The 7715-nt window shown below is 38.7% G+C and overlaps 1 pseudogene; it reads right to left on the minus strand.

Annotated features, from left to right (window-relative positions):
• Positions 1-3168: 3168 nt before the first annotated feature.
• On the minus strand, positions 3169-6801 carry LOC147928740 (uncharacterized; annotated as a pseudogene).
• Positions 6802-7715: the final 914 nt, after the last annotated feature.

A 7715-nucleotide genomic window follows, 5' to 3' on the forward strand; every position in this document is an offset into this window, starting at 1 on the left:
TTAGTTGCGAGAGTAGCTTCAGCGACAACAAGCTTCTGAGCAAGAACAACCGGATCCTCAGTAGGCGGAAGTGATGGTCCAAAATGGGCTGAAGATGCTTCATTTTGCAAAGAACCAACTCCATAAAGTCTATTTTACTTCTTCGGAGCAACCTACAAGCAATACAATCAAACAATTACTTTCATAGTCATATGAAAGTAAGAACCAACAAGCAACATACAAGATTCAGATCCTAGAACAGACACAACAACACAAATGTAGCATATCCTACAAATGCACATTACAATCAGACCAATCTTAGCATATCATATGACAAACTAAAAACAACAACACGAACTAACACAAACTCATACAAGACAAACTTAAGAGATTTCAAAAACCACACAAGAAGTTTACCTCGACATAAATTTTTTTCCTGGTATGAACACACAACCCACCAGAAGCCGAACTCTCCGTGTTATCCCCTGAACAGAGCTGAGACTGAACCTCATGTATCTTTGATGACACTTCATTGAAGATGGACTCTGACTTTCCATCTACAAAACTCCCATCGGGTTTTTTGTGAGTGTCTTCTAGGACACGTATATAATCCGGAGTGCTTTCACCAGTCAGCTCAGACTAACACAAAGTAAAACAAAAGACAAAGGTTATTAGTAAGAAAAGACAATATTATAGAAGTAACAAGAAGAATCTAGAAACTTACAAGTTTTCTGGCACGAGCTTTAAAAGAGGTCTGGCCTGAGCGGTGTTTATGTATGCCAGTGCCATTAGGATCATGATATCGAGCATTACGACTGTTGATACTCTTTACTTCTGATTTGGGATCTTGCCAATACTTAACTAGTCCAGCCCATACTTCAGGATCAATCCATCGCGGCCTTGCATCATCACCATTATCCCTCCACTTTCCCTTCCACCGGCTCACTTGATCACACATCCGCTCCTTCAACTTCTTCTCAAACTTATGTCTAACTCTACCGTTTATAGAACGGTCCTAGTTATATGTTTGCTTGTAAAAAAGAAAACAAAATATATTAGTATTGCTACATAAGTTTCATACCATCGATTAAACTAAACTACATATGTATAAGGCTCAAAACTAAATTAAACTATTACTTACCGCAAAAGTTTCATACCAACGATCTACGACCAGTTGTAGCGTCTGTGTCCAATTGGCATGAGGCTCTTTGAAATCTCTTTCAAAGATGCTGCGGACAGTGGCTGCAACCTTCCCATCATCACAAAACCTAGGGATAACATAATTGTTTTGATTTAATAAGTGTAAAATTGATCCTAGAATTAAAAAAGCAAATTTAAAATAAAAATCAGTTAAATCATTCTCTTACCAGAGAGTTCCAGGGGGGCGGTTTGGATCTAATCGTGTTAGATTTTGACGGCCAGGACTCTCGAGTAACTCCTCCAACGTCATATTGTTTAAACGTTGCGGCAAAGATGTGGCAATAGATGTAGGAGTGGCTGGAGATGTAGGTGTGGCCGCAACGGGATCAATCGATTGAGATGCAGCAGCGGTTGGAGGCGCATTAATGGGTGGAGATGAAACAGGTGCCCGAGGCCTATGCTGTGAGGTTGCATGTCGAGAATCTTGAACCCCCGATGACGACCCCCGAGAACCACCACTGCCTGGACTTGGAGCATTAGTCTGCGAGAGGAATCGTGTGTAGTCGTTTCCAGAAAACATCTACAAGAAAAAAAGAAGTATGTGAAAACTTAGGGTTCTAAATCGGAAAACTTAGGGTTCTAAATCGAAAAACTTAGGGTTTTAAATCGGAAAACGGATGAAAGATCGATTGAAAAAACTTAGGACGACAGTTCGATTTTTTCTTTTTTTTTTTTTTTTTTTTTTTTTTTTTTGTCGTCTAACAACACAAACCATAAATCGAATAAAACAACACAAATCGATTGAAGATGAAACTATTGAAAGAGGACTGTCAGATTTACCTTTGTAGATCCGATAGAATAGATCGACGATGAACCGGAGATGAAGGAGAAGGAGAATCGAAGCAGAAGATCGAAGGAAGAACTTAGGGAAAGAAGAAGATTTAACCGGACAACGGCGAGAGGTTAAACGGAGAAGAAGGAAGAAGAAGAGAGATTTTAGGGTTTTGGATGCGGCGTGGTTTGAGCAAGCTCAAACTAGGGCTGCGGTATATATATATACTTTTTGAAGTCTCGCAATTCCGTAGCAAACATTGCGACGGTTTTGCGACGTTTCCCCGCAAATACGTCGCAATACGAAACCCTAAATATTGCGACGGCTTTGCTAGTATTCCTCGCAAATACGTCGCAATACAAAACACTAAATAAAACAATAAATATGTATATAATTGGAAAAACCAACAAAAAACTATAGATAAAATGGAAGAATCATATTATTAATATTTACTTTACATTAGTACTTTTTATTTGGCCTAATATTTATTGTTTTGGATATAATATTATGGAATATTATTGCGAGGCATTTGCGAGGGATGCCTTGCTAATCCATCGCAAATTGCGAGGGAAGTGCAAGAAAATGTAACAAGTCCCTCTCAAGTCCCTCGCAAATCTATATACTATTTTAAACCAAATTCATAAACCATGGATGAAAATTTTCATAAACTCAAGAACATGCAAAGAGAAAAGGTAAGTAATACTCATCACATCTCCTCATTCAAAATCTCAAAAGAAATCTCTAAACATATATATCTTATAAACCCTAACTATACCCTAAACAACATTTATCAACCCTATACCCTAAACAACCTTTATCAACCCTATACCCTAAACAACATTTATGAATAACCAATCAAAAGTTGTTTGTCTCTTGATTTTTGGTTAGTGATGCTCTCCTTTAGTTTGAAAATGTTTATGATCATTTACTAACCATATTAACATGTTTATTAAAATGAATATCTACATTTGCGAGGGAACCGTAAGGCAGTAGCGAGGGATTAGCGAGTGTACATCGCACATCCATCGCAATTTGTGAGGGACCTGCAAGGACATGTTAGGAAACCCTCGCAAACGACGTTTAGGGTATAGGGTTTTGCTAGTTAATAACGACGATATTGCGAGGGAAGGAAATATTTCCCTCGCAATTCCAACGTAAATCCCTCGCAAATTTCTAAATATATTCTTTAAAAAAACAACAACAAAAACTACAATTGGTCAATCAGATTCATTTTCTGAACTACTAGATTTTACATTATCATCATTAGAATCCTCTCCATCATCGGACTCTTCGAATTCGTCTAATTCACCCTCTTCTTCAGAAACATCATCAACATCTTCAACTCGCCTGTTTTGTGGATCAATGTGGATAACATCTTCTATTGACATGTTTGGAATGGAAATTTCACCGACTCTATCTTGTTGCAACACGACTTGATCATCAACTAACCCTATTATACGGCCTCGAGGACTAACTTTAATGACTGATAACCACATTTCACGTCTTGGCCTTAAACGAGGATAGGGCAGAAAGCTCACTTGTTGTGCTTGTGATGCTAGGATGAAAGGATCAAATTTGGGGTATGATCTGTTCGCATTCACATCGACAACTCCCCAATTATTTACTCGCATGCCTCGGGCCGATGGATCGTACCAGTTAAACTTGAAAAGTACGTATCTCAGATTCAGAAGGCTGGGATAATCAACTTCTAATATTTGTTCCAAAACCCCATAGAAACCTCTATCACCAGGTTGTACATAGATTCCATAATTTGCTGAAGGTTTGCGACTTCCGTGTGCGTACGTATGAAAAGTATAAACGCGAGTAAAGTACATTGGAGCAGTAGTGATCTTCGCTCTTGGTTCTTGAACGAGCTCATGCAACCAAAGAGGCAAGGGTTTATTTCCACATCCATTTTGAACCTATATATAAACAAATAAGATATTTAGACTATAACCTTATTTAAATTTTAAACAAATAAGATAGCGAAATCCCGCTCTTTGTAGGCCACATATTCAGATTCTTCTAAATTAGGATATGCTTCCGAATCTGCATTTCAAAAAGTCTAAAAAAATAGAGATCGATTTGTTAGTTCGTTATGTTAGAAAATAAAATTAATTTTAGTTTTTTAAAAAGAGTACCTTTCAAAAGGTTGAACATAATCTAGATTCCTCAAGATGTAATTATGAGATGCTCGACAATAGCTATGATCTTCCCACCAAACTTCTTTTAACTTTCCAGCAAGTCCTCCTATCTGAGCAAATACATCTGGAACATCAGGAACATTATATGTAGGTGCAACGCCTCCATCATCATATCATCGAATACGTGTTTTCTTGGTTCTCACGGTCGGGCTAAAGTAGTATGATGTGAAGTGAGACGTTTCCTCGGTTAAACTCCCGACGACTATCGACCCCTCAACTCTGACAAGATTTTTGGCCTTTCCTTTAAGAGCTTTCATAAACCGCTCAAAAGGATACATCCAGCAAAATTGAACTGGCCCACCAAGATCAGCTTCATGTGGTTGATGTATTGGAAGATGTTCCATCACGTCAAAAAAGCAGGGGGAAAGATTTTCTCCAAGTTACAAATTAACACTGGAATATTATCTCGTAACTGTTCTATGACTTCACCGGTCAATGTTCTAGTGCATAAGTCCCGAAAAAAAACTCTGATACCTACAAACCAATGTATAATAAATTCATGGGTGAATTAATTAAATAAGTATATATATCAATATATATATATATATATCATTATATACTTATATATACCTGCAATAGCTTCATGAACGTGTGTTGGCAAGAGCTCAAGAAATACAAATGGTAGTAGCCATTGCGTGAAGACATGACAATCATGGCTCTTCATACCTGAGAATTTTTGGCCTTGCTCTACACATCTTGAAAATTTTGAAATAAATCCATTTGGAAACTTCACTTCAGATTTAACCCACTCGAACAACACCTTCTTAGCCTCATTTGACAATTGAAATTGGGGTATTGGTAATTTCCCATCTCTAGTAAGATGTAACTCGATCCTTGCGCATATTTCCGCCAAATCCAAACTAGATCTCCTGCTATCTTTTGTTTTACCCTGCACATTCAGAAGCGTAACGATGAAATTATCGAAAAAGTTTTTCTCGATGTGCATCACGTCAAGGTTGTGCCGCAATAGAAGATCTTTCCAATATGAAAGCTCCCAAAAAATACTCTGCTTGTGCCAATTGTGAGCGCTTCCATATCCATCTGGCATGTTTGCTGGTGTGTGATAGTTACCCCCATGTTTACATGTTTCTTGAGCGCCATAGTAATCAATCTGCTCAAACAAATCATTTCCAGAGACATAAGTGGGTGGAGGAACACGCACAATTTTATTCTTTCTAAACAACTTCTTGTTCTTCCGGTATGGATGATGCAACAAAAGAAATCGACGATGACAATCAAACCAGCAAGGTTTTCGCCCATACTTTAACTGAAACGCCTCGGTACGATCCATACAATAAGGACATGATCATCTTCCATGTGTTGTCCACCCAGATAACATTCCGTACGCAGGGAAGTCACTAATCGTCCACATTAGCACTGCCCGCATATTGAAATTCTGTTTTCGTGACGCATCGAATGTCTGAACACCTTCATACCACAACTGCTTCAGCTCATGAATAAGAGGTTGCAAGAAGATATCTAGAGCTCACTTCGGATGCTTTGGACCTGGTACCAAAATACACAAGAACAGAAATTTGCTTTGCATACACATATCTGGAGGAAGATTGTATGGCGTCAATATAACCGGCCATAAAGAATATTTCCTCCCTGACATACCAAATGGACTAAACCATCTGTACACAACCCAAGATAAACATTCCTACACTCTTGAGCAAAGTCAGGATATACCGATTGAAAATGTTTCCACGCCTTTGCATCAGATGGGTGTGTAATTTGTCCTTTTTCAGTAGAATGTTCTGCATGCCATCTCATTGCCACTGCAGTCCATTTTGATTGGTATATGCGTTTCAATCTATCAGCAACAGGCAAGTACCACATACGTTTATATGGCACTCGCGTCCTTCCTTCAGTAGGCTGATATCTCAGCTTCCCGCAAAACCGACATTCCTGCAACTTAGCATCAACTTTCCAGAAAATCATGCAATAGTCAACGCACACATCAATCATTTCAGATGGTAATCCAAGACTCGCAACCAACTTCTGTATTTCATAGTAGTTCTCAGCCGATACATTATCAGCTGGCAAATACTCTTTAATGAGTTCAGCCCAAGAATCCATGCAATTCTCACTTAAGTTATTATCAGTTTTAATTGTCATCATCCTAGATGCCAATGATAACTTAGAATGCCCTTCTCTACATCCATCGTAGATAGGTTGATTTGCAGCATCTAACATAGTATAAAAACGTTGTGCATCTACGTTGGGTTCTTCCGTAATATTCTCAGGAAATGCAGCAGTAGTTTCATGAAATACATCATTAACCATATCATGAAATCTATTTTCCTCATTATACCCATAAAAACCAAATTGATCTGATTCTTGATGCCCATAATTACTAGGTTGATCAACAACATAATTCATACTACTACTTCCAACATTACTGGTACAACCCTCTCCATGACGAAACCATACATAGTAATTTGGCATAAATCCTCTATTATAAAGATGCTTCTTCACTAGATTAAATTGCAAATACTTATCGTTGAAGCACTTAGGACATGGACAAAATATTGTACCGTTTTGACGAGCAAAGTCTTGGTTTGTCGCCTGGTACATGAAAGCGCGCAACCCATCACAAAACTCTCTCGTCACATCACCGGTCTCTGGATCTCTGTGATTGTACATCTACCGTCGCATTGTGTATATCTCATGCTGCCCACCTCCAAACATTATTATAGATTTAAAAGTGTTTAGGCCTTTTTTTTTGTAGCCTTTTTTCTCTCACAATATTTTTTTTTGGTAGTAAAAATGTTTTTGTTGGAAGTGTTTTGAGTTGTGGTTTCCATGGATCATGAACTTGCTATTTATAGGCTTACTAAAAATATTTTCTATGAATTTGCTAGGGAAATTTGCAAGGGATTTGCGAGGGATGTTTAAAATTTGCGAGGGATTTGCGAGGCTTTTACTGTTTTGCCGACATAACAGTTACACTCGGGGAAAACTTGGCTGCCGACATCATCGTCCCTTGCAACTCCCTCGCAAATTTGCTACGGAATTCGTCATCGATAATTCGTCGCAATATTGCGAGGAAGGTGCGAGTGTTTTGCGAGGAACATTAGCGGAGTCGCAAAACCGTAGTAACTTCCTCGCAAATTTGCGAGGGATTTTGCCATCGCAAATTTTGCGAGGAAGTTGCAAGTACCCTTGCATTCCTAGCAAACTACTCGTAACTCCGTCGCAAATTTGCGAGGGCGTTTTGCCGTCGCAGATTGCCGTCGCAAATCAACTGTTTTCTTGTAGTGTCTCAGCAGACAGCTCACTGTTATCTTGAGTCTTTTGCACAATAGTCTGAATAAGAAGCCCTATCAGATCTTCCATCGACAAGTCAGCCTCCTCCCCATCTGAGTCCGACTCAATCTTCTTGTCAATGTCTTCTTTCAACAACAAAACTTCATCTCCTTCATCTTCCTCAATGACTCCCAGCAGAGCCACAAAGTTGTTCAGAATTTCACCTTTGTTAACTTCTTCATCAGAATCACTCTCACTCCAAGTGATGTAGGACTTCTGATTATTTCCTTGGGAGGGGCAATCGTCTTGGT

This window comes from Camelina sativa, chromosome 14 (genome assembly GCF_030686135.1).
Source record: "Camelina sativa cultivar CO46 ecotype springtype chromosome 14, ASM3068613v1".
NCBI lineage: Eukaryota > Viridiplantae > Streptophyta > Magnoliopsida > Brassicales > Brassicaceae > Camelina > Camelina sativa.